Below are 24,378 nucleotides of genomic sequence, written 5' to 3' on the forward strand. Positions count from 1 at the left end.
GGGACGCGCGTCGGGTTTCGGTTGGGAAACCGCCCGAGTTTCGACACGGAAGACATCCACTGCGCGTTCCCGTGGTTTCAGCGAATGTAACAGACAAAACAATCGTAAAAACACACAAACACGCTGCCGACATTTCCTCCATAATATTACGGATTTGTTGAACTTCAGACTCCGCCACTGTTAAGAGCCCAGAGGAACGGCAAGATCCCACGGGTGTCAGCCACGTGACGATGACCCGAATCATCTGGTTTCGCCGATGATTCAGGGGTTGGGGTGAGAGTAAACGAGTCCGGCTGAGAGGGTTTCTCCTTCAGCCCAGGAAGGCGCCCCTCGCCTCCGACCGAATTCTACCGAGACCCGAGACGAAGGCAGGGAATGGGGTCGAGTCCCGGACACACTCCATCCCCAAGGATACCCGTCCCCTCACCTCCGGGGTAGTCAGCGACACCCGAACTTCACTCTGACCAGTGAGTTTTGAGTTAACTTAGTTTGGGTTGTTTGTAGGGCCCATGAAACTGAGTGGCGGAGGTGTGCCGATAATTGAGAACTCGGGTCCAGTTCAGAGAGAGGAGGAGAGTCACTGAAACATACTAAATATTGAAAGGCCCACTTGTAGGTTTCTCCACAGCACCGAAACTGCACCTGGGCCCCTCTGGTTGGCGCCAGATTGTTATTCTGTCCGGTCCTATTGAAACATAGCTGTCCATAACCCTCCTGGCCGTGCTCTTATCCAAACTTCTCTGAGACGTTGCAGTCAAACCCACAACTACCACTTCCCTTGGCAGCTGGTTCCACTCTCTCACCACCCTCTGAGTGAAAAAGTCCCCTCTCCGATTCCACCTTAAATATTCCACCTTTCCCCCTTCACCTATGAGTTCAAGTCTCGGCCATCCTCAGGGTAAGATACCGCTTGCATTTACCCCATCGATACCCCTCATAATTTTGTACACCTCTATCAAGTCTCCCCTCAGTCTCCTACGTTCCAGGGAATAAAGTCCTAATCTATTCAACTTTTCCCTAGAACTTGGGTCCTCAAGTGTTGTGGGGGAGTCCAAGACCCGGAATGGAAGGATGTCCCTTTATAAGAGAGATGAGGAGGAATGTCTTTCACCAGAGGCACTAGCTTGCCCAGCAACATGAACATCTTCAGAAGGGATGCCTCAAAAAGGCGGCATCTGTCATGAAAAACCCCCACCACCCAGGACAGCCTGTAGTCCAGTGTATTTTTTTTCTCTCTCTGTTGTTTTTTACGTAGTTCAGTCTAGTTTCTTGTACTGTGTCATGTAACACCATGGTCCTGAAAAACGTTACTGACCCTCTTCCCGCTGTTACCATCAGGGAGGAGGTACAGGAGACTGAGTGATTCAGGAACAGCTTCTTCCCCTCTGCCATCTGATTTCTGAATGGACACTGAACCCATGAACACTACCTCACTATTTTTCCTCTAGTTATTTAATTATATCTATGTACACTTACTATAATTCATAGTTTTTTTTAATTGTGTATCTCAATGTATGCTGCCATAAAATGGCAAGTTTCGTGGCACATTGCCAGTGATATTAAACCTAATCCTGGAACCTGAGGGCAGCCTGCAAGTGTCGATGTTGCACATTCTCAAGTGTTTGGCAGAACAACAGCAACAAAACAAGCCCCTTCCTTTTGTGGTATCCACCCACCCACACACAGGCCCCCGGCCCCAGGACAGGCCACTCCCGGGCTCCAGCCTCCAGTGAAGGTGTGATAAATCAGAATTCTCCTGCCCTGGAACGTGATCTCTCTCCTGCCTCCGCGGATGCTGCTTGACCTGTTGCGTGTGTCTGACTTTACTCTGGTTCTGATCCAGGTGTTTGTGGCCACGGAATAGTGTATGCCAGCCACTCTGGCACATCTGTCCAGCTGTGTGGGCTGGCACTGGACTCGTCAGGCCAGCTTGGAGTCAGCAGATCCTTTGTCAGAGTGAAAAGCCTTTCCACACAGTCCATACAGATTGACCGTCACGGTAGCGTGGGGGTTAGTACATCGCTTTACGGTACCAGTGACCTGGGTTCAATTCCCACCACCTTCAGTAAGGAGTTTGTACGTTCTCCCCGTAACCTTGTGGGTTTCCTCCAGGTGCCCCTCATAATTTTGTACACCTCTATCAAATCTCCCCTCATTCTCCTACACTCCAGGGAATAAAGTTCTACCCTGGTCAAACTTTCCCTAACTCAAGTCAAGTCAAGTCATTTTTATTGTCATTTCAACCATAACTGCTGGTACAGTGCATAGTAAAAATGTGACAATGTTTTTCAGGACCATGGTGTTACATGATACAGTACAAAAAACCAGACTGAACTACGTAAAATATAACACAGAAAAAAAACTACACTAGACTACGGACCTACCCAGGACTGCATAAAGTGCACAAAACAGTGCAGGTATTACAATAAAAAATAAACAAGACAATAGGGCAGTAAGGTGTCAGTCCAGGCTCTGGGTATTGAAGAGTCTGATAGCTTGGGGGAAGAAACTGTTACATAGTCTGGTCGTGAGAGCCCAAATGCTTCGGTGCCTTTTCCCAGACGGCAGGAGGGAGAAGAGTTTGTGTGAGGGGTGCATGGGGTCCTTCACAATACCGTTAGCTTTGCGGCTGCAGCGTGTGGTGTAAATGTCTGTAATGGCGGGAAGAGAGACCCCGATGATCTTCTCAGCTGACCTCACTATCCGCTGCAAGGTTTTGCAATCTGAGATGGTGCAATTTCCAAACCAGGCAGTGGTGCAGCTGCTCAGGATGCTCTCAATACAACCCTTGTAGAATGTGATGAGGATGGGGGGTGGGAGATGGACTTTCCTCAGCCTTTGCAGAAAGTAGAGATGCTGCTGGGCTTTCTTTGCTATGGAGCTGGCATTGAGGGACCAGGTGAGATTCTCCGTCAGGTGAACACCAAGAAATTTGGTGCTCTTAACGATCTCTACGGAGGAGCCGTCAATGTTCAGCGAGGAGTGGTCGCTCTGTGCCCTCCTGAAGTCAACTCAACTCCTCAAGTCCAACACCCTTGTCCATTTTCTCTGCACTCTGTCAACTTTTTAATATATTCCCTGTATGTAGGCGATCAGAACTGCTCTCAATTCTCCAAATTTGGCCTCACGGTCGGGGGTAAGTCAGTAGAATATGTGAGCCTGTGTTCTGTACATAAACATACCAAATTCATATGCAAGTAAGTGATGTCAAGTGTTTTGGGGGGTTGGGGGGGGGGACACAAAAACAGCAATTCAAATTCAAGTTCAAGGTTCAAAGTAAATTTATTATCAAAGTAACAATTTTTCTATCAAAAGAGACTTTTTCCCCGGGGCTTTCATTAGACTATTGGGAGGGGGAGATAATTTGGAGGTGATTGGAGGGAAGTATAGGGAGAGATGTTTGGTGAGAGTTTTCTTACACAGAGAGCGGAGAGCGTGTGGAACATGCTGCCGTGGGTGGGAATAGAGGTAGGTATTTATTTATTTTCTTGATGGTTTATTGAGATAGGGTGCAGAATACTCCCTTCGAGCTGCTCCACACAGCAAACCTATGACTTAACCCTGGCTTAATCACATGACCAGTTAAGCTACTAACCCGTTTGTCTTCGGACTGCGGGAGGAAAATCTGCAGCGCCCGGAGGAACCCCACAGGGTTACGGAGAACGCACAAATTCCCTACAGGCAGCGGCGGGAGACATTTGAGAGACTCTTAGATAGGCACGTAGATAACAGGTAAATGGCAGGAAAGGGTTAGATTGATCTCAGAGTAGATTAAAATGTTGGCACAGCATCATGGACCCAAGGGCCTACGGTCTATCTGTATATTACCGTTCACAACAGTCTGCCTGATATAGTGTTCCATTTGTGTTTATTCCTGTAAAAATTATTTGATTTACATGTAGTTTACGCTTTTCTTGTGAGTGCTGCTTATCTGATGTTCTGAGCCTGAGTTGCAGCAGCAAATAGGTTTTTCACTTGTTCAGACATGTACTTGTTAAGATGAAAGTAAACTTGAACTTGGCTTCAGTTTTCCACATACTTCTGACTCTCTTCCTTCTTTTCAGTCTCTTTCTCCTTCTCTCCCTCATTCTGCCAAGATCTGTTTCACCCCTGCACGCATGTGACTGACGCATCAGAGCCCGGGCAGAAACTATAGAATGCAAACAGAAACGCGATGTGGAGCCCGCCTCTTCCCCACGATGTCAGCAGATTCCCCGTGAAGAGTACCTTGAGTCACTCCCTCTGGGTGACGGTGCAGCGTTCTCGGTGATGTCACCAGGATCCCTCACCACTAGCCGAGGGCTGTCATCTCCCCTCTGGTCACCATCTGTCACCTTCTTTACCCCCCGCGATCTCTTCTGCCATCACGGCACGACCGCGTAGCGGTTAGTGCCAGTTCAATTCTCACTGCTGCCTGTGAGGAGTTTGCACGGCCTCGTAGGTTTCCTCCGGGTGCTGTGGTTTCCCCTACAGTGCAAAGACCTGTGGTCAATTGGTCACAGGGGTGTAATCGGGCGGTGCGGACTCATTGGGCTGGAAGTGCCCATTATCGGGCCATATCTCTGAATAAAAATACTGGGAATTGTAAGCAAGGAATTCTGCAGTTGTGGGAGGGCTGGGCTCTCCCCGGTACAGTCCTCGGACTGTATTGATCAGTGACACAAGTGATGCAGCACGTACGTTTCGATGGAGGTGAAGCAGATAAAGCCAATGATAAGACTCCCTTTAATCTGTAATCAGCAACTCCCCCCCCCCCCAACCCAGTTCCCGTTGCTCTGTCACCGGCAATCCTCAAACCCCAGGGTCCTCGGCTCCAGAATTCCCTCCCTGAATTTTTCCACCTGCTGGGATACGTTGGGAATTCTGCCCCCTTCCCGTGATTGTGTGCCGGATTCTTTCCTGCGCATCGACTGCCCTACCCCTGGGATGAGTTTAACTTGGCAATTTGACAAGCAAACATCAACAGGGACTCAGAGTTTCCACAGGAGCCAATCTGTATACATCAGAAGGTTCCGGAACGTTGACCAGAACTGGGAGAACCAGACCTTCCACATTGACACTGGCTTTTTACCTGCATGATCTCATGCAGTGGGTGGGTGTGTGAAACCATGGCAACCGGGGCTGTCCCAACAGTCGAACCATAGCAACCGGCAGGCTTTGCGTCTGAGTGGCAAAGGCTGGCGTTTAATCAAACCTAGGATTGTAATCAAAACATGACAATCAGAGCCTGTAATCAAACTGAGGATTGTAATCAAAACATGACAATCAGAGCCTATGATCAAGTCAGGGACAGTAATAAAACTATAATCAGGCCTGGAACTCGTATTAAGCTGTAACAACCATGGCCTGTCATCAAACCTAATCAGTCACTTCCATCATGGGCTCTAACCTCCCCAGCATCCAGGACATCTTCAAGGAGCGGTGCCTCAAAATGGTGGTGTCTATCATTAAGGACCCCCACCACCCAGGATGTGGCCTCTTCTCACTGTTACCATCAGGAGCCTGAAGACCCACTCAACTATTGCTTAGCCTAAGGGTGGTGAATCAGTGGAATTCTTTGCCACAGGTGGCTGTGGAGGCCAAGACATTGGGTGTATTTAAGGAAGAGGTTGATAGATTCTTGATTGGTCCAGGCACGAAGGGATACGGGGGGAGAAGGCAGGGGATCAGGGCTGAGAGAGAAATAGAGCAGACTCAATGGGTCAAATGGCCTAATTCTGCTCCTATGTCATATTGTCTTATGGATTCAGAAACAGCATCTTCCCCTGTGCTGTCCGATTTCTGAATGGACAATGGACCCATGAACAACAGTTTTTTTCTTTTTTTGACCTACTTATTTAATTTGATTTTTTTAATACACACAGAATATATGTATATACTTGTTACTGTAACTTACACTTTTAAATATCGTGTTTGGCAATGTTGCTTAATAACAAATTCCATGATATATGCTGTTGGTATTAAACCTGAGTCTGATTCAATCAGAGATTGTGACCAAATTCTATCAACCCGTGTCTCTAATGAAGTCACAAGAACCTTGATCCTGTGATCGAATCGTTGCTTTGTAATTGAACACGACTTGTAATCATATTTCTGCTCCTGACACGACACCAAGCTCCTCCTACTCCAAGCTCAGCTCTTCGGCAAGAACTCCCCACCCTGCACCAATGACCTTCACCCACCTCCAACCCTCCTCATCACCTCGTACAGCCCGCTCTGGTTCTCTGCCCTCGCTGGATCTCTTCACCTCGAATTGCCAACAAGACTTCAACCGTCTCGAAGCTTACCCCCTCTGAAATCACTTCACCCCCACTCTCTCTGCACCAATCCCAGCCTCACCATTGAACCTGCAGACAAAGTTGTGGTGTGGTGCGCTGACCGCTACTTGCTGAGGCCAGGCGACATCTCTCAGACACTCCACTTGAAAAGGACCCCACTCCACACCATTGGAAAACTGCCTCCGACACCATCACTAACTTCATCCGCTCTGGAGAACTCCCAGCCACTGCCACCATATGCATAGTTCCATTACCCCATGCTGCTCACTTCAAACCAAGATCCACGAACTTGACTGGCCAGCTAGGACTGCTGACTCTGCCTGTTCCTGTCCCACTGAACTCTTGTCCACGTCAAATCGTCTTGACTTGATTCTATCCCTCCACACCTGCATCCCCGACGTTTCACATCCCCTCAGTCTCCTCAGTTACTTTCACTTCCCTGGCCATGATCGCCTCATCTTCTCCATGGATGTTCAGTCCCTGTACACTTCTATCCCCCATCAAGAAGGCCTCAAATTTCTCCACTTCTTTCTCACAAATGACCCAGCCAGTTCCTCTCCACCACCACCCTCTTCCGTCTGGCAGAACTGGTCCACACGTTCAGCAGTTCTGCCTTTGGTTCATTGTCCTCAACAATTCCTCCTTCGGTTCCTCCCACTTTCTCCAGGCTTGTGGGGTAGCCATGGTTACCCACATGGGCCACAGCTAAGTTGTCCTTTATGTTGGCTACATAGAACAGTGCCCGTTCCAAGCCTTTCCTGATGATAATCCACAACTCTTCCCGTGCTACATTGATGTCTGCATTGGAGCTGCTTCATGCACTCGTGCTGAGCTAATCAATTTCATCAACTTTGCCTCCAACTTCCACCCTGCCCTTAAATTCATCCAGTCCATTTCTGACACCTTCCTTGATCTCCATCTCTGGAGCCAAACTGTCTACCAACACCTTTTATAAACTTACCGATTCCCATGGCTATATTGACTGTACCTCTTCCCACCCTGTCTCCTGTAAAAATTGCTAGTCCCTTTTCTCCATTCCCTCTTCTGCACTGCATTGGCTCGCAGAATGAGGCTTTCCTTTCCAGGACATCAGAGGTGTCCTCGTTCTTGAGAGTTCAAGGTTTCCCTTCCCCCACCATTGATGCAGCCTTCACCTGCATCACCTCCATTTCCCGAACATCCACACTCACTCAATCTTCCCGCCACCTGAACAGGGCTGGAGTTCCACTTGTCCTCACCCACCATCCATCAGCCTCTGTATTCCACATACCTTTCTCCACAGCTATTGCCACCTTCAGTGGGACCCTACCACCAAACACATCTTCACTTCCCCCTCACCCCTGCCAACTCTCCACTTTCTGCAGGGGTAGCTCCCCTAAGTGATTTCCTTCCATTGTCCCTTCCCACTAATCTCCCTCCTGCAAGTGACAGAAATGTTAACACCTGCCAGTCCTTCCAGATGAGACATCTGGTCACCTGTGGATCTGTTGGGGTTCTCTATTGCATCTGCTGCTCCAAGTATAAGTTGGGGGGTGGTTTGTCGAGCAACTTGCCCCATCCGGGAAAGCATAACTTCCCACCGGTCAACCACTTTAGTTCTGCTTTCTGTCCCGACATGTTGGTCTATGGCTTCCTCCTGTGCTACCCTCAGGCCGGAGGAGCAACTCCTCATATTCCATCTGGGTAGCCTCCATCCTGATGACGAGAATATCGATTTCTCCTTCCAGATATTTTCTTCTCTTCTTTTGTCCTCCCTCATCCTTCTTCACTTCCCCACTTTCCATCCATCTTTCATTCCCCACTCGACCTCATACCTCTTCTCCTCACCTGCCTATCATCTCCCTTTGAATCCCCTACTCCTTCCTTTCTCCCATGGTCCACTCTTCTCTTCTATCAGGTTCCTTCTTCGCCAGCCCTTGACCTTTCCCACCCACCTGGCTTCACCTGTCACTGTCCAGCTATCCCCTTCCATCTTTTTATTCTGGCATGTTGCCCCTTCCTTCCCAGTTCTGAGGAAGGGTCTCGGCCCAAAACGTCGACTGTTCCTTCATTTCCATAGATGCTGCCTGCAGTGTTTTGTGTGTGTGTTGCTCTGGTCTTCCAGCATCTGCAGAATCTCTTATGTCTGCAACTGAACCTTCATCAATCTTGGAACTGTTAGTGACCAAGGCTTGTAACATAAACCAGGATTACAAGTAGGGTCTCAGCAGCAGTCACTCGGACGAGGAGGGCAACTCCCACAGGTCAGGGTAACTTTCAGAGTTTCACTCCTGGATAACATCTGTGTGCTGGTTCCCCTAAACGATTCCCTCTCCCTGTACAGACTACAGATACTGGGAAGTGGAGTCACACACCATCAAATGAAGGAACTCAGCAGGCCGAGCACTTGTGGGGATAATTAACGTTTCGGGTTGAGATCTTTCATCTAGACCTTGCTCATTCATTCACCCCCAATAAACACCCCACTTCTTGTGCACTGGGGAGTGTGTGGCCAGATTGTGCTCAAACTCCACCTAAAAGTTTGCTGGTGATACCAGCATGATGGGCCATCTCAAATGATGAGTCAGAGCACAGGAAGGAGACAGAGTTGTCATGACAGGAACCTTTCCCTCAAGGTCAGGAAAAGAGCTGGCCATTAACTTCAAGAAGAGGAGCAGTGGACATGCTCCTGTCTACATCAATGGTCCCGAGGTCAAGAGGGTTGAGAACTTGAGGTTGCTCGGTGTGAACATCACCAACAGCCTGTCCGGGTCCAACAATATTGATGTTATGGCCAAGAAGGATTACCAACATCTCAACTTCTTCAAGAGGCTGGAAAAAAATTGGTTTGTTGCCTTTGATCCTTACCAATTTTAAGTGACACACCACAGAAAGCATCTGATCTGGTCATGGCTCTGTACGTGAGAGTTGTGGACATCGTGGAAACTAGCCTCCCCACCAATGGTCTCTGACGACACTTTTCACTGCCTCAGTAAAGCAGCTGACAGAATATAAGACCATACTCACCCCGGATAGTCTCTCTTCTCTCTCCTCCTGTCAGGCAGAAGATCCAAAAGCTTAGAAGTACCTACCTGCAGGCTCAAGAACAGACCTATCCCACTGTTATCAGACTAGTCAATAGTTCCCTGGGTCAAGGTGGACTCTTCACCTCACAATCTAGCTCATTATGATCTTGCACTTTATCATTTTGGGGTGGCTGGGTGTAGATACGTCTCTACCGAAGGAGGTGTGAGGAGCTCCTTCCCTCCGCTAGCCTGCTGGTTACCCTTGGGTAAGGTGTAGCACTTGTTTAGCCCCCACTCAGGGTCACATGAACCCATGGGAGCAGGTGGTTGTTGGTCGTACGAGCAGCAGGTGCACATCACAAGTCCTGGTTACGCGACCACTGACGCCAGGCAGACAATCTCTGAAGAGTGTTAATAATGGCTGGAGTTACCCATCTTGTAAAGACACTGTCCAGAAGACGGCAATGGCAAACCACTTCTGTGGAAAAATTTTCCAAGAACAATCATGGTCACCATAATCGCCCACATCATACAACACGGCACATAACAAACAAACCTTATTGTCTACCCACACTGCACTTTCTCTGTAGCTGTTACACTTTATTCTGCATTCTGTAGTCATTATATTTCATCAGGAGTTTGAGAATTGGTATATAACCAAAGATTCTTGCAAATTTCTACAGACGGAGAGCTTCTGACTGATAACATGGGAAAAATACAACATCATCCACAGTGCAAGGAGGAGACCAATTCAGCATGTTACTAAAAAGGTGAGAGGTCAGTGTCCATGAACAGCCCCCGCTGATAGAATACGTGCAGGGGAGTGAAGCAGTGGAGCAGTTTATTGACTTTCCGCAGGAGGGTTTGGGGACAGGAACAAGGGTGTCTTCCTAAAGTTCTACACAGCCTTGGTGGGACCACATCTGGAGTGTTGTGGGTAAGTTTGGTCTCACATCTGAACGGAGCCTCCACGTGCTGTTCACATCACTGTGGTCAAATCTGCAGATGTTACCCATGTGGGTAGAGGAATGGATCAAATTGTTGTTGCTGATTTATAAAATAAAGTAACTGGGACCAGAACACACGCACTCTTACAACTCAAGTATTCTTTTTAATTTCCTTGGACACAAGGAGAACAGCATGGTACCTGTCTCCCACACTGTTCTGGTTTGAACAGAAAACTGCCATTTTTACACAGAATTGGCTTATCAGTTAAGGATGTTGAACATTTGGTAAGTTAGAAAAACGATGTCTCTCAAAACAATTGTTCAGTGTGTTTCACATCCTTCAGTTATTCTTATCTCATCGGCCTCTGGCACCCCTACCTTAAAAAGGGAAGCTATGTTTTAGGAAGGCCTTTCAGTGAAAGACTCAGAACAGAGGCCTCACTCATCTGGTTTTAGAGCACAATGCCCCAGTCACCCCAGCCCATCTCGTCTCTAGAAAGCAGAGGTGTCGCTGGCAGTCTCACTTCAAAGGTCACACCTAACTACAACTGAACCAGGCTATCCTTGCCTGGATGCTGTCTTTAACCCTCGCCTTACCTCAACTTCCACACTTTCTCCCCATTGTCCTGTAGACAGAAATTCATAAATCTTACTGAACTTCAATAGGGCAGAGTCTCTGAAACCCTGTGAGCTTTTCATCAAGGACGGTTGGCTATTGATGTCAGGGATGTGCGGGCAACACTCCTGGCATGTACCAGCTCTCGGACAACAGAAAGTCAAGTACTAGTCGACTTTGAAGGGCCACGGTGTGGATTGCCAGCGTCTCGGCAGTCACGTGGTCTGGCTCGTGTCACCTAGCACTAAGACTGTGTTAGTAGCCACCTCCTGCAGTGCTGCATAGTCCACATTAATGCTCTCACAAGCCAGTCTGGCAGGAACACTGCAATCCAGAAACACTCAGTCTCCATAGCCCTACGCAGTGACGCAGTGGCGTGTAGAGGTGGTACATCTACTCCTCCGCAACTTCGCCTCTGACCAGAGGTCCCATTTTGGAAGGACTATCCCAGCAGTCTGTTGGCCAGAGATCCAGTAAGTACCATTGACAGGATTCGGAGGGTCACCAGTTGTGTAGACATTGCACAGACTGTTGCCTAAGTTTAGACCCGTCCCTTGATGGTTACAGTTAACATCCTTACCCCTATCCCCATGAAACAGCTTCAGAGTGGGGTGGGGGGGAGGGGGTTATGCGACCGTTGCAAGTCGTTTGATAAAATAGCTACATTGGCAAGAGTCATTGCTACGGGCAGTGCAGGTCCATCCTCCATTCACAGTTCCAATTTTGTTATCAAAGTAAATGGACTCAAACTCGTTATGGTCCAGGGGTACAAATGCATTGGCAAGCCACCTTCTGGAATGTATAGGCCCTCTCTAGCGTACTCCCAATGGGCTGACCTGTCAGGACCCAACGTATGGTCATAACTAGGGTGAAGCCAAGTGTTTGGAGTATTACTACTGAGATGCAAGTGGAAAACAGATGTCCAGATTACCCAAGACTCATAGTGCTCAGTGATGGAGACTTCAGTCCATCGGTCCCAATCACCAATGTTCTTCTGGCCACATGTTTTCTAGTCCAGTGGCACCGCTGGCTCAATGTGTCAGGCGTGTAATCATGTCAAGACGTACAAGCAAGCTGGATGAACTCAGCAGGTCCAGCAGCATCTGTTGAAATGAGCAGTCAACGGATGCTGCCCGACCTGCTGAGTTCATCCAGCTTGTTTGTACGTCTTGATTTGACCACAGCATCTGCAGTATACTTTCTGTAATCATGTCAACTTCTCTTGGACCTTTGAAGAGCTAGATGTGGTCAGCAATACTCTCCATGGAGCTCCAGGCAGCTCTTTCGTAAGTAGGCTCTCAGCAGTACCCAATCTCCCGTCCAGCAGGGGCTCCCAACCTTTTTTATGCCATGCACCAAAACAATGGTCCCAGGCTGGGAATCCCCTGCTGTAAGACAACATAATCTTCTGGCTTCAAGTACCTATTGACAGGAAACTTTAAGAGCTTGTGTGAGTGCTGTACAATAGTACAACATGCTTTCGCTCATAATATGTCCATCTGTCTCATTTGAAAGGGAGGGGTGACTGGCAAATGCTGGACAGGTAGTAATGCAGGACAAGGAATGGAGGATAAATTGAATAAGTGTTTCATTGTGGAAGACACTAGCAGTATGGAGGAAGTTCCAGGTGTCAAGGGTCATGAAGTTACCATGACTAGAGAGAAAGTTCTTTGGAAACTGAAAGTTCTTAAGGTAGATAAGTCACCTGGACCAGATGGACTACACCCCAGGGTTCTGAAAGAGGTTGTTGAAGAGATTGTGGAGGCATTAGTAATGATTTTTCAAGAATCACTAGATTCTGGATTTGTTCCGGAGAACTGGAAAATTGCAAATGTCACTCCACTCTTCAATAAGGGAGGGAGGCAAAATAAAGGAAACTATAGGCCAGTTAGCCTGAGTTCTGTGGTTGGGAAGATGTTGGAGTCAATTTTTAAGGATGTGGTTTTGGGATATTTGGCCAAAGTCAACATGTTTCCTTGAGGGAAAATCTTGCCTGACAGATGTGTGTTATGAATGTGCCACCGCTCTGAGGGGCTGAAGGGTGCGGGGTAGCCCCCTCCTTTGTGAGAATCGCAAGATCACTATTGAGTCAGTTCAGGAGACCCAGGAAATGAGAGAAAGACATGCAGAATCTACAAAGAGTTGGAATGTGTCCTGGCCTCCGAAAGGCGGAACCATTGATACCGGCTATTGTCTCTTGGAGACAGGATTGTGTATTGAATCCTGTACGATGCATCAAAGCCCCAGGCAATGAACCGAGGGGGAGGTTGGTGGAGGGATTGCATCATCCCAACCTGATTGACATCTGAGACCCTGTAAGTCAGGATAAAAGAGGGTCTGTGGGAACAGCCCCTCAGACGCACCAGAAGAAACGCTAGCGATCCTGTAATAGCGAAAGCCGGTGGGAAGGCCATGTGCGTTCTTTTCCATTTGCCCCGGAATCGGTGAGCCTTTACCACGGAAGAGCAGTTTTTAGCTAACAACGGGGAAATCAACTCCCAACGACTCTCAAAGGATTGACATCATAAAAGGAATGGGCAAGTTTTAACTGGTCTTTCTCTCCAACCGAAACGCTGCAGCTTGAATGAACTAAAGTGACTTTTATATTTCCATCAAACAATACATTAACCCCTAGACAACAATAGAGGTATTTCTTAGTGATTATTATTATACCCGCGCTTTTAGATTTAGTATTGACGACGTATATCATCTGTATGTTTGGATTGATATTATTTTTGTGTATTTTTATCAATAAATACTGTTAAAAATAGTACCATCAGACTTCAATGGACCTCTCTATCTTTGCTGGTAAGTGTCCCAGTTACAGGGTACGTAACATGTGTTTGAATTTTTTGAGGAAATAACAAGCAGGGTAAACAAAGGAGAATCCGTGGATATTGTGTATTTGGAATTTCAGAAGGCCTTTTGCTATGTTTTGTGACTTCAAAATATTACAGTAATTCAAAGGAAGATATTGGAGTCTGAAATGTGAGTCTAACTTTGTCTTTTACTTTAAATGGTGATGTATGCTATTTATATATTTTTACATACAACAGTCCTTCAAGGTGAGGCAACACTTCACCTGCTGGGGTTGTCCATTGTGTCCAGTGCTCCTGAAGCAGCCTCCTCTACATTGCTAAGGTCCATTGTAAATTGGGGAACTGCTTCGTCATACACCTCCGCACATCACTACCCGATGGCCAAACATTTTAATTCCCATTCCTGTTCCCGTTTTGACATGTTGGTCCACGGTGTCCTCCTGTGCCAAGATGAGGCCACCCTCTGGGTGAAGGAGCAACACCTTATATTTTGTCTCGGTAGCCTCCAACCTGATGGCATGAATATTGATTTCTTCTTCTAGTGAACTAATTTCCCACCTCCCCCACCTTACTCTATTCCCCACACTGACCTTTTTCTTCTTCTTATCTATTAATTCCCCCAGATCCCCTCCCCCTTTCCTTTCTCCTATGGTCCTATCAGATTCCTTCTTCTCCGGCCCTTGACCTTTCCCAGCCATCTGGCTTCAGCTATCACCTTCCAGCTAACCTCCTTTCTCCACCCCCCCACCCAATTTTTATTCTGGCGACTAACCCCTCCTTCTTTCTCAGTCCTGAAGGGTCTCTGCCTGAGATGTTGACTATCTATTACTCTCCATGGATGCTGCCTGACCTGCTGGGTTCCTCCAGCATTTTGTGTGTGCTGCAATATATTCACAGTATTTCTCAAGTGTCACTGTAATATTAAATACACAACAGTCTTCCCTGCTTAGCTATAAACTCCAACTCCATAGAGAATGCACCTCAACTATTATTACTATATAATACAACTATACTGACATCCACTGTATAGAAAATGTTAACTTGTCCCATTCAGGCCAAAAGATTTAATTGCTTTCAAGGATTTCTTACTTCTGTGGGATAATGTCTTTCCTGACAAGTGGGGTCACTCTGTGAGACTTGTGCAGTCTCACGTTCTGAAGTCTTCTCCATGGTGGCTGTAGGAGTTGACTCTGAAACTGCAGCAAAGAGCCTTTACACGTAGAGTAGATTCTGGTTCCTTATGCTCACAAAAGCTGAATGCTTGCAACTTTCCTGAATCTTCTTTAACTCTCTTCCAGCTTAAAACGAAGGCACATTTCACAAGCAGCTGCCTGACTAACAAACACATCTGAAGCTTTCTCTGATATGTTGCCGATATGCAGCAGTCAGACCACTGCTTTCACAATTCCTCCGAACAACATTGTCCTTCCTTGGTCCTATACGCTTTCCACCAGAGGCACAGAGGCTGACCCCAGCAAATGTTTGTCCTCGATTGGCAGAGGTTCATGGTGCTCAGTGTGGAGACATTAGTAGCATCACTCAGTGCCTTTCTTAATTCACTTTCATTTGACTCTATTGCAGGGGATGTGGCACGCAAATGGTGGATGGATCGCCAACTAAGTTGCAGTTGTCTCAGCCAGTCACATTCCCACAATGCTGCTCTCCTGTTGGTTGTTGTATTTCACTGTATGAATGTCATTCCCATAGGGGTTTGCTTTCTCCGGTATATGTTCTTAGTTGGATCTCTGCAGGCTTCAGTTAAAAATGTCATTCAAACTCATTTTGTGGAATGACTGAAATAGCTGAGCTGGTGTCTAATTTTTTTTCAATTAATTTCCCATTTCACTTGCCTATTGTTAGTTTTTCATTGTAAATCATAAGGCCACCAAGTCCTGTGTCACCTTCTTCATTATCAGATTTTTCATCAACACATCAGCGCTCTATTTGAAACTGCAACTTGATTTTTTAGCTTTTACTCTTCCCTGATCAGTCCATTTATTTTTGTCTGCTTGACATGCTCTTTGTATGTGTCCTACTTTGCATTGGTCTGGTACATGTGAGCCCCTGCCACAACGATAACACAATTTGGTCAGAACAGTTTCGGTTTAGACGTTGCAATTTTGTTCGTGCTCACTTTCATTTGTGAATGCCACTCAATTGTGTCTGTCGATTGCTCCCATTGATACAGTGATTTCAACTGCTCTTTTAAATGTGAGTTGTACTTCAGTTAGGAGCTGTTATCTTGTAAGAAAAATGCTTTCTTGTAAGATTCCACAAACTAAAAGATCTTTCAGTGTATCATTAAGCCCATCACTGAACTGACAATGCTCAGGCAATCCCAATTCAGCCACGTAAACTGAAATGGACTTCTCCTCTTGTTGATTCTACTTATGAAACCTAAAGCGTTCTGCAGTCAACAATAGTTTTGATTCTAAATGTTCCTGCATTACTTTGACAATATCAGCAAGGCAAATTTCTCCTCGTTTGGTTGGAACAGTTCAACTTTGAAGCAAACTGGATGCCTTTAAACACAAAGCACTCAGCAAAATTGGCACTTGTTTCTCACTTGCTATTTTGTTTGCTTCAAAATATTGTTCAATTAGCTCTGTATACATGAGCCAATTATTTCTTGTGGAATCAAATGCACCAATCTTCCCGATGTAGCCAGCATTTCTGCTATTTTTATGATTATTATCACGTGATACTCATTCCTTATGAACCCGCGAATTCTTCCATCTTCTTACTTAAAAAAAAAACTTGACTATGTCTTCCTTTCTGAATAACATGTACTGGGCTGTATTTTTTTACTTTCTGTGTATTTTTTTTTAGTCTAAACATCTCAGTGAGCTTCAGCCGGCCAATAGCCATGTTGGGTTCATTTTGAAAATACGTCGCCGACAATGGTAGCTTTATCACTTCAAAACATTAAATTAATTCAAAGGAAGTCTGAACTTTAAGTCCAGTTTTGTCCTTTACTTTTGGTGAGGTACACACATATTGTGCGGTAGCATGATGATGTATGTATTTCACTTATTTTTACATATAACCCATAATTAATTATTTAAATGAACAATAATGCTTGATCAAACAATATATATACACAAGTTTACTCAAATGTTACTGAAATATTAAAAACACAACACCTTAATGAGCTATGAGCCCATGGTATTACTGGAAAGATAAAGCAGAGGTTGTTAGGAGGCAAAGAGTAGGAATAAGGGGAGTGTTTGCTGATTGGTTGCCGGTGACTAGTGGTGTCCCACAGAGGCAGGTGCTGGACCATTTCTTTTCACCTTATATGTCAATGATTTAGATGATGGAATCAATGGTTTTGTGGCTTGATACAAAGATAGATGGAGCGGCAGGTGGTGTTGAGGAAGTAGAGAGGCTACAGAAGGACTTCGACAGATTAGGAGAATGGGCAAAGAAGTGGCAGATGGAATACAGTGTCAGGAAGTGTATGGTCATGCACTTTGGGAGCAGGAATAAAAGCATAGACTATTTTCTAAATGGAGGGAAAATTCAAAATCCAAGGTACAAAGGGACTTGGGAGATTCCCTTAAGGTTAACTTGCAGGTTGAGTCTGTGATGAGGAAGGGAAACACAACGTTAGCATTAGTTCAAGTGGGCTAGAATATAAAAGAAAGGGTGTAATTTTGAGGCTTTATAAGGCAGTGGTGAGGCCTCACTTGGAGTATTGTGAGCAGTTTTGGGCCCCCTTATTTAAGAAAGAATGTGCTGACGTTGGACAGGGCCCAGAAGAAGTCCACGTGAATGATCTTGGAAACAAAAGGGTTAACATATGTTTTTCTGTCTCTAGACCTGTACATGACAGAGTTTAGAAGGATGAGCAGGGATCTCATTGGTTACTTAATGGCTTGGACAGAGTGGAAGTGGACAGGATGTTTCCAGTAGTGAGAGATGCTAGGACCAGAGAGCACAGCCTCAGATTAAAGGGATGTCCCTTTATAACTAGAGTGAGGAGGAATTTCTTTGGCTAGAGGGCAGCGAACGTGTGGAATTTGTTTTAGGGATCTGCTGTGTATCAGGGTCAGGGTGCAGCCGGTTCTTCCTCACTGCCACCCTCCCTCTGCAACCACTTCCCAATGACTCCAGGCCCCAAGCAGGAGTTGCCAACTTGCATTGCTGCAAGAGGTTCAAATTCTCATTTATTGTCTACATGTACATCATTGAATGAAACAATGTTGCTCCGGGCCGAAGTGCACAACACAGTACATATAACGCATACACATAACACGCCACAAATAAATTAACAAATAATATGGTTAAAGTTCAAAAGTAAACAGTATAACGCTGCTAATGGCCGGGGGGGGGGGGGGAGCTGTTTCCAATTGTAACAATCCTGGTGCTACAGTACCTCCTACCTGATGGTAGGGGGTGAAAGAGATTGTGCGCAGTGTCCCTGGCAAATATCTCTACTGGGTGGAAGAGAGACCCTGACGATCCTCTCGGCAGCCCTCGCAATCCTTCGTAGCGTCTTGTCCAGCAATTCCTGTCCCGGATGGTCAGAACAACCCAATGGTGTTCCTGTAAAAACTGGTTACAGTGGGGTTGGGGGGGGGGGGGGGGTTGCCTCAGTCCCCTCGGGAAGTGGAGATGCTGCTGTGCTTTCTTGACTAAAGAGGAGGCGGTATGCAGGTACCAGGTGAGATCATCCATTATGTGCACTCCTCCACGGAGAACCATGTGTGTGTAGTGAGGAGTGGGCAGCCTGTCTCTTCCAAAAGTCCCATCATCTCTTTGGTCTTGTCCACATTGGGACTCAAGTTGTGGTGCTGGCCACTCATCCTCTGTGAATGCTGACTGGCCATTGTTGTTGATGAGGTCGACCACTGTTGTGTCATCAGTGAACTTGATGATGCGGTTTGAGCTGGATCTGGCGGTGCAGTTAGTCAGCAGGTAGCCCTGGGCAGTGATGGAGCTGGAGATGCTTCAGCCATCACGGATGGACTGTTCAGCCTGCCTGTCTAGATGTCCAGATCCAGTTACAGACACAATAGTTCTGATGGTGTACAGGAGAGAGATATATCTGTCAGATGAGTAGTCTTGCATTCAACATAAGAAATTGGAGGAGGAGTCGGCCATCTTGCCCATCGAGCCTGCTCTGCCATTCAACAAGATCATGGCTGATCTGGCCATAGACTTATCTCCTCTTACCTGCCTTTTCCCCATCACCCTTAATTTCCCTATTATGCAAAAATCTATCCAACCTTGTCTTAAATATATTTACTGAGGTGGCCTCCACTGCTTCACTGGGCAGAGAATTCCACAGATTCACCACTCTCTGGGAAAAGCAGTTCCTCCTCATCTCTATCCTAAATCTACTCCCCCAAACCTTGAGGCTATGTTCCCTCATTCTAGTCTCACCTACCAGTGGAAACAACTTTCCTGCCTCTATCTTAGCTATTCCTTTTATAATTGTATATTGTATGTTTCTATAAGATCTTCTCTCATTCTTCTGAATTCCAGTGAGTACAGTCCCAGGCAACTCAATCTCTCCTCCTAATCTAACCCCCTCATCTCTGGAATCAACCTGGTGAAGCTCCTCTGCACCGTCTCCAAAGCCAGTATATCCTTCATCCAGTACGGAGGCCAGCACTGTACACAGTACTCCAGGTGTGGCCTCACCAGTACCCTGTATAGTTGCAGCATAACTACCCTGCTCTTAAATTCAATCCCTCTAGCAATGAAGGCAAACATCCCATTTGCCTTTTTGATAGCCTGCTGTACCTGCAAACCATCCTTTTGTGATTCATGCACAAGCACTCCCAACTCCCTCTGCACAACAGCATGCTGCAATCTTTCACCATTTAAATAATAATCTGCTCTTTCGTTTTTCCTTCCAAAGTGGGTGACCTCGCATTTACCGACATTGTACTCCATCTGCCAGACCTTTGCCCACTCACTTAACCTAAATGTACCTCTCTGCCTGCTCTCCGTATTTTCCGCACAGTTTGCTTTTCCACTCACTTTAGTGTCATCAGCAAATTTAAATACATTCCGCTCAGTCCCCTCTTCCAGATTGTTAATGTACAGTGGCATGCAAAAGTTTGGGCACCCCTGGTCAAAATTTCTGTTACTGTGAATAGTTAAGTGAGTAGAAGATGGCCTGATCGCCAAAAATCATAAGGTTAAAGATGAAACATTCTTTTCAACATTTTAAGCAAGATTAGTGTATTATTTTTGTTTTGTACAATTTTAGAGTGGGGAAAAAAGGAAAGGAGCACCATGCAAAAGTTTGGGCACCCCAAGAGATTTGAGCTCTCAGATAACTTTTACCAAGGTCTCAAACCTTAATTAGCTTGTTAGGGCTATGGCTTGTCACAGTCATCGCTAGGAAAGGCCAGGTGATGCAAATTTCAAAGCTTTATAAATACCCTAACTCCTCAAACCTTGTCCCAACAATCAGCAGCATGGGCTCCTCTAAGCAACTGCCTAGCACTCTGAAACTTAAAATAAATGATGCCCACAAAGCAGGAGAAGGCTATAAGAAGATAGCAAAGCGTTTTCAGGTAGCCGTTTCCTCAGTTCATAATGTAATTAAGAAATGGCAGTTAACAGGAATGGTGGAGGTCAAGTTGAGGTCTGGAAGACCAAGAAAACTTTCTGAGAGAACTGCTCGTAGGATTGCTAGAAAGGCAAAACAAAACCTTCAGGAAGATTTAGCAGACTCTGGAGTGGTGGTGCACTGTTCTACTGTGCAGCGACACTTGCACTAATATGACCTTCATGGAAGAGACATCAGAAGGAAACCTTTCCTGCATCCTCACCATGAAATTCAGCGTCAGAAGCTTGCAAAGGAACATCTAAACAAGCCTGATGCATTTTGGAAACAAGACCTGTGGACTGATGATAAAATATAACCTTTTGGCCGCAATGAGCAAAGGTATGTTTGGAGAAAAAAGGGTGCAGAATTTAATGAAAAGAACACCTCTCCAACCGTTAAGCATGGGGGTGGATCGATCTTGCTTTGGACTTGTGTTGCTGTAGAGGGAAGAATGAATTCAATTAAATACCAGCAAATTCTGGAAGCAAACATCACACCGTCTGTAAAAAAGCTGAAGATGAAAAGAGGATGGCTTCTACAACAGGATAATGATCATAAACAAACCTCAAAATCCACAATGGACTACTTCAAGAAGCACAATCTGAAGGTTTTGCCATGGCCCTCACAGTCCCCCAACCTAAGCATAATCGAAAATCTGTGGATAGACCTCAAAAGAGCAGTGCCTGCAAGACAGCCCAAGAATCTCACAGAACTAGAAGCCTATTGCAAGGAAGAATGGGCAAAAATCCCCCAAACAAGAATTGAAAGACTCTTAGCTGGCTACAGAAAGTGTTTACAAGCTGTGATACTTGCCAAAGGGGGTGTTACTAAGTACTGACCATGCAGGGCACCCAAACTTTTGCTTTGCGCCCTTTTCCTTTTTTGTTATTTTGAAACTGTAAAAGATGGAAATAAAAAAAGTAATCTTGCTTAAAATATTAAAGAAATGTGTCATCTTTAACTTTACACCTTTTGGAAATCAGGTCATCTTTTACTCGCTTAGCTATTCACAGTAATAGAAATTTTAACCGGGGTGCCCAAACTTTTGCATGCCACTGTATATTGTGAACAGTTGCGGGCCCAGCACCAGCCCCTGTGACACACCACTCACCACTGATTGCCAACCAGAGTAGCACCCATGTATCCCAACTCATCAGGGCCTAATGGTCTGCATTCCAGGGTACTCAAGGAGGTGGCTCTAGAAATCATGGACGCATTGGTAATCATTTTCCAATGTTCTACTGATTCAGGATCAGTTACTGAGGATTGGAGGGTAGCTAATGTTATCCCACTTTTTAAGCAAGGAGGGAGAGAGAAGACAGGGAATTATAGACCAGTTAGCCTGACATCAGTGGTGGGGAAGAAGCTGGAGTCAATTATAAAAGATAATAAGTACTCCTGCTTGAGTACTGTTGGGGGGGGGGACAGCCTACCTGGGGGAAGCAACAGTGGCTGTGCCTCCAACACAGAGTCTGGCCCTGTAGCTCAGAAGGGTAGGGAAAGGAAGAGGAAGGCAGTAGTAATAGGGGTTGCAATAGTTAGGGGGTCAGATAGGCAATTCTGTGGACACAGTCAGGAGTCCCGGATGGTAGTTTGCCTCCCTGATGCCAGGGTCCGGGATGTTTCTGATCACGTCCAAGATATCCTGAAGTGGGAGGGTGAGGAGCCAGAGGTACATATAGGTACCAATGATATGGGTAGGAAAAGGGAAGAGGTCCTGAAAGGAGAATATAGGGAGTTAGGAAGAAAGTTGACGAGAAGGACCGCAAAGGTAGTAATCTCGGGATTACTGCCTGTGCCACGCGACAGTGAGAGTAGGAATGGAATGAGGTGGAGGATAAATGCGTGACTGAGGGATTGGAGCAGGAGGCAGGGATTCAAGTTTCTGGATCATTGGGACCTCTTTTGGGGCGGGTGTGACCTGTACAAAAAGGACGGGTTACACTTGAATCCTAGGGGGACCAATATCCTGGCGGGAAGGTTTAATAGAGCTGTTAGGGAGGGTTTAAACTAATTTGGGAGGGGGATGGGAACTGGAATGATGGAGTGGAGGAGAGGGAAAACAGAAATAGATCTAAGGTAGTGAGCAGTAAGGACGTCAGGAAGGACAGGCAGGTGATGGAGCAAATTTGCAGCCATTGGGATGAGTTGCAGTGCAATCAATGCAAAAAGTACCAAATACTGGACTTAAGGTTTTATACTTAAATACACGCAGCATAAGGAATAAGGTGGATGATCTTGTTGTACAGTTACAGATTGGCAGGTATGATATTGTGGCCATCACTGAGACGTGGCTGAAGGATGCATGTCTCTGGGAGCTGAATGTCCAAGGATACACAGTGTATCAGAAGGATAGGCAGGTAGGCAGAGGGGGTGGCGTGGCTTTAATGGTAAGAAATGATATTAAATCATTAGAAAGAGTTGACATAGAATTGGAAGGTACAGAATCTTTATGGGTTGAGCTAAGAAATCGCAGGGGTAAAAGGACCCTGATGGCAGTTATCTACAGGCCTCCAAACAGCTGCAGTGATGTGGACTACAAATTACAACAGGAAATAGAAAAGGCTTGCCAGAAGGGCAGTGTTATGATAATTGTGGGGGATTTTAACATGCGAGTGGATTGGGAAAATCAGGTCGGCACTGGCTCTCAAGAGAGAGAATTTGTAGAATGTCTACGAGATGGCTTTTTAGAACAGCTTGTTGTTGAACCCACTAGGGGATCGGCTGTTCTGGGTTGGGTATTGTGTAATGAACCAGAAATGATTAGAGACATAGAAGTGAAGGAACCCTTAGGAGGCAGTGATCACAACATGACTGAGTTCACTGTGAAATTTGAGAAAGAGAAGCCGAAATCCGATTTGTCGGTATTTCAGTGTAAAGGAAATTACAGTGGCATGAGAGAGGAACTGGCCAAGGTTGACTGGAAAGGGACACTAGCGGGAAGGATGGCAGAGCAGCAGTGGCTATAGTTTATGTGAGAAGTGAGGAAGGTGCAAGACAGATATATTCCAAAGAAGAAATTTTTGAATGGAAAAAGGATGCAACTGTGGCTGACAAGAGAAGTCAAAGCCAAAGTAAAAGCAAAGCAGAGGGCATACAAGGGAGCAAAATTTAGTGGGAAGACAGAGGATTGGCAAGTTTTTAAAAGCTTACAGAAGGAAACTAAGAAGGTCATTAAGAGGGAAAAGATGAACTATGAAAGGAAGCTAGCAAATAACATCAAAGAGGATACTAAAAGCTTTTTCAAGTATATAGAGTAAAAGACAGGTGAGAGTAGATATAGGACCAATAGAAAATGATGCTGGAGAAATTGTAATGGGAGATAAGGAGATGGCAGAGGAACTGAACGAGTATTTTGCATCAGCAATATACCGGACATTCAAGGGTGTCAGGGAAGAGAAATATGCGCAGTCACAATTACAACAGAGAAAGTACTCAGGAAGCTGAATAGTCTAAGGGTAGATAAATCTCCTGGACCAGATGGAATGCACCCTAGTGTTCTGAAGGAAGTAACAGTGGAGATTGCAGAGGCATTAGCAATGATCTTTCAAAAGTCGATAGATTCTGGCCTGGTTCCGGAGGACTGGAAGATTGTAAATGTCACTCTGCTATTTAAGAAAGGGACAAGGAAGCAAAAAGGAAATTATAGACCTGTTAGCTTGACATCGGTGGTTGGGAAGTTGTTGGAGTCGATTATCAAGGATGAGGTTACAGAGTACCTGGAGGTATATGACAAGATAGGCAGAACTCAGCATGGTGTCCTTAAAGGAAAATCCTGCCTGACAAACCTAGTGCAATTTTTTGAGGAAATTACAAGTAGGCTAGACAAGGGAGATGCAGTGGATGTTGTGTATTTGGATTTTCAGAAGACCTTTGAATAGGTGCCGTACATGAGGCTGCTAAACAAGATAAAAGCTCGTGGAATTACGGGAAAGTTACATATGTGGATAGAACGTTGGTTGAATAGCAGGAAACAGGGAGTGGGAATAAAGGGATCCCATTCTGGTTGTCTGCTGGTTACCAGTGCTGTTCCGCAGGGGTTCAAGTTGGGGCCGCTTCTTTTCACATTGTTTACCAACGATTTGGATTATCAAATAGATGGTTTTGTGGCTAAGTTTGCTGATGATACAAAGATAGGTGGAGGG

The 24,378-nt window shown here is 45.8% G+C and overlaps 2 long non-coding RNA genes across 2 annotated transcripts in view; one reads left to right on the top strand and one right to left on the bottom strand.

The window, feature by feature from the left end:
- The first annotated feature begins 131 nt into the window (after positions 1–131).
- On the top strand, positions 132–23,888 carry LOC132397033 (uncharacterized). Its single transcript, XR_009513240.1, has 3 exons — positions 132–467; positions 9,967–10,053; positions 15,247–23,888. It is a non-coding gene; the product is annotated as an uncharacterized LOC132397033 (long non-coding RNA).
- Positions 2,331–24,378, bottom strand: part of LOC132397034 (uncharacterized) — a 28,443-nt gene continuing 6,395 nt past the window's right edge. Inside the window, exon 3 of the long non-coding RNA XR_009513241.1 lies at positions 2,331–5,194. This is a non-coding gene — a long non-coding RNA (uncharacterized LOC132397034). The remainder of the gene's footprint in view (positions 5,195–24,378) is intronic.

The sequence above is a fragment of the Hypanus sabinus genome, chromosome 7 (genome assembly GCF_030144855.1).
Source record: "Hypanus sabinus isolate sHypSab1 chromosome 7, sHypSab1.hap1, whole genome shotgun sequence".
Taxonomy (NCBI): Eukaryota; Metazoa; Chordata; class Chondrichthyes; order Myliobatiformes; family Dasyatidae; genus Hypanus; species Hypanus sabinus.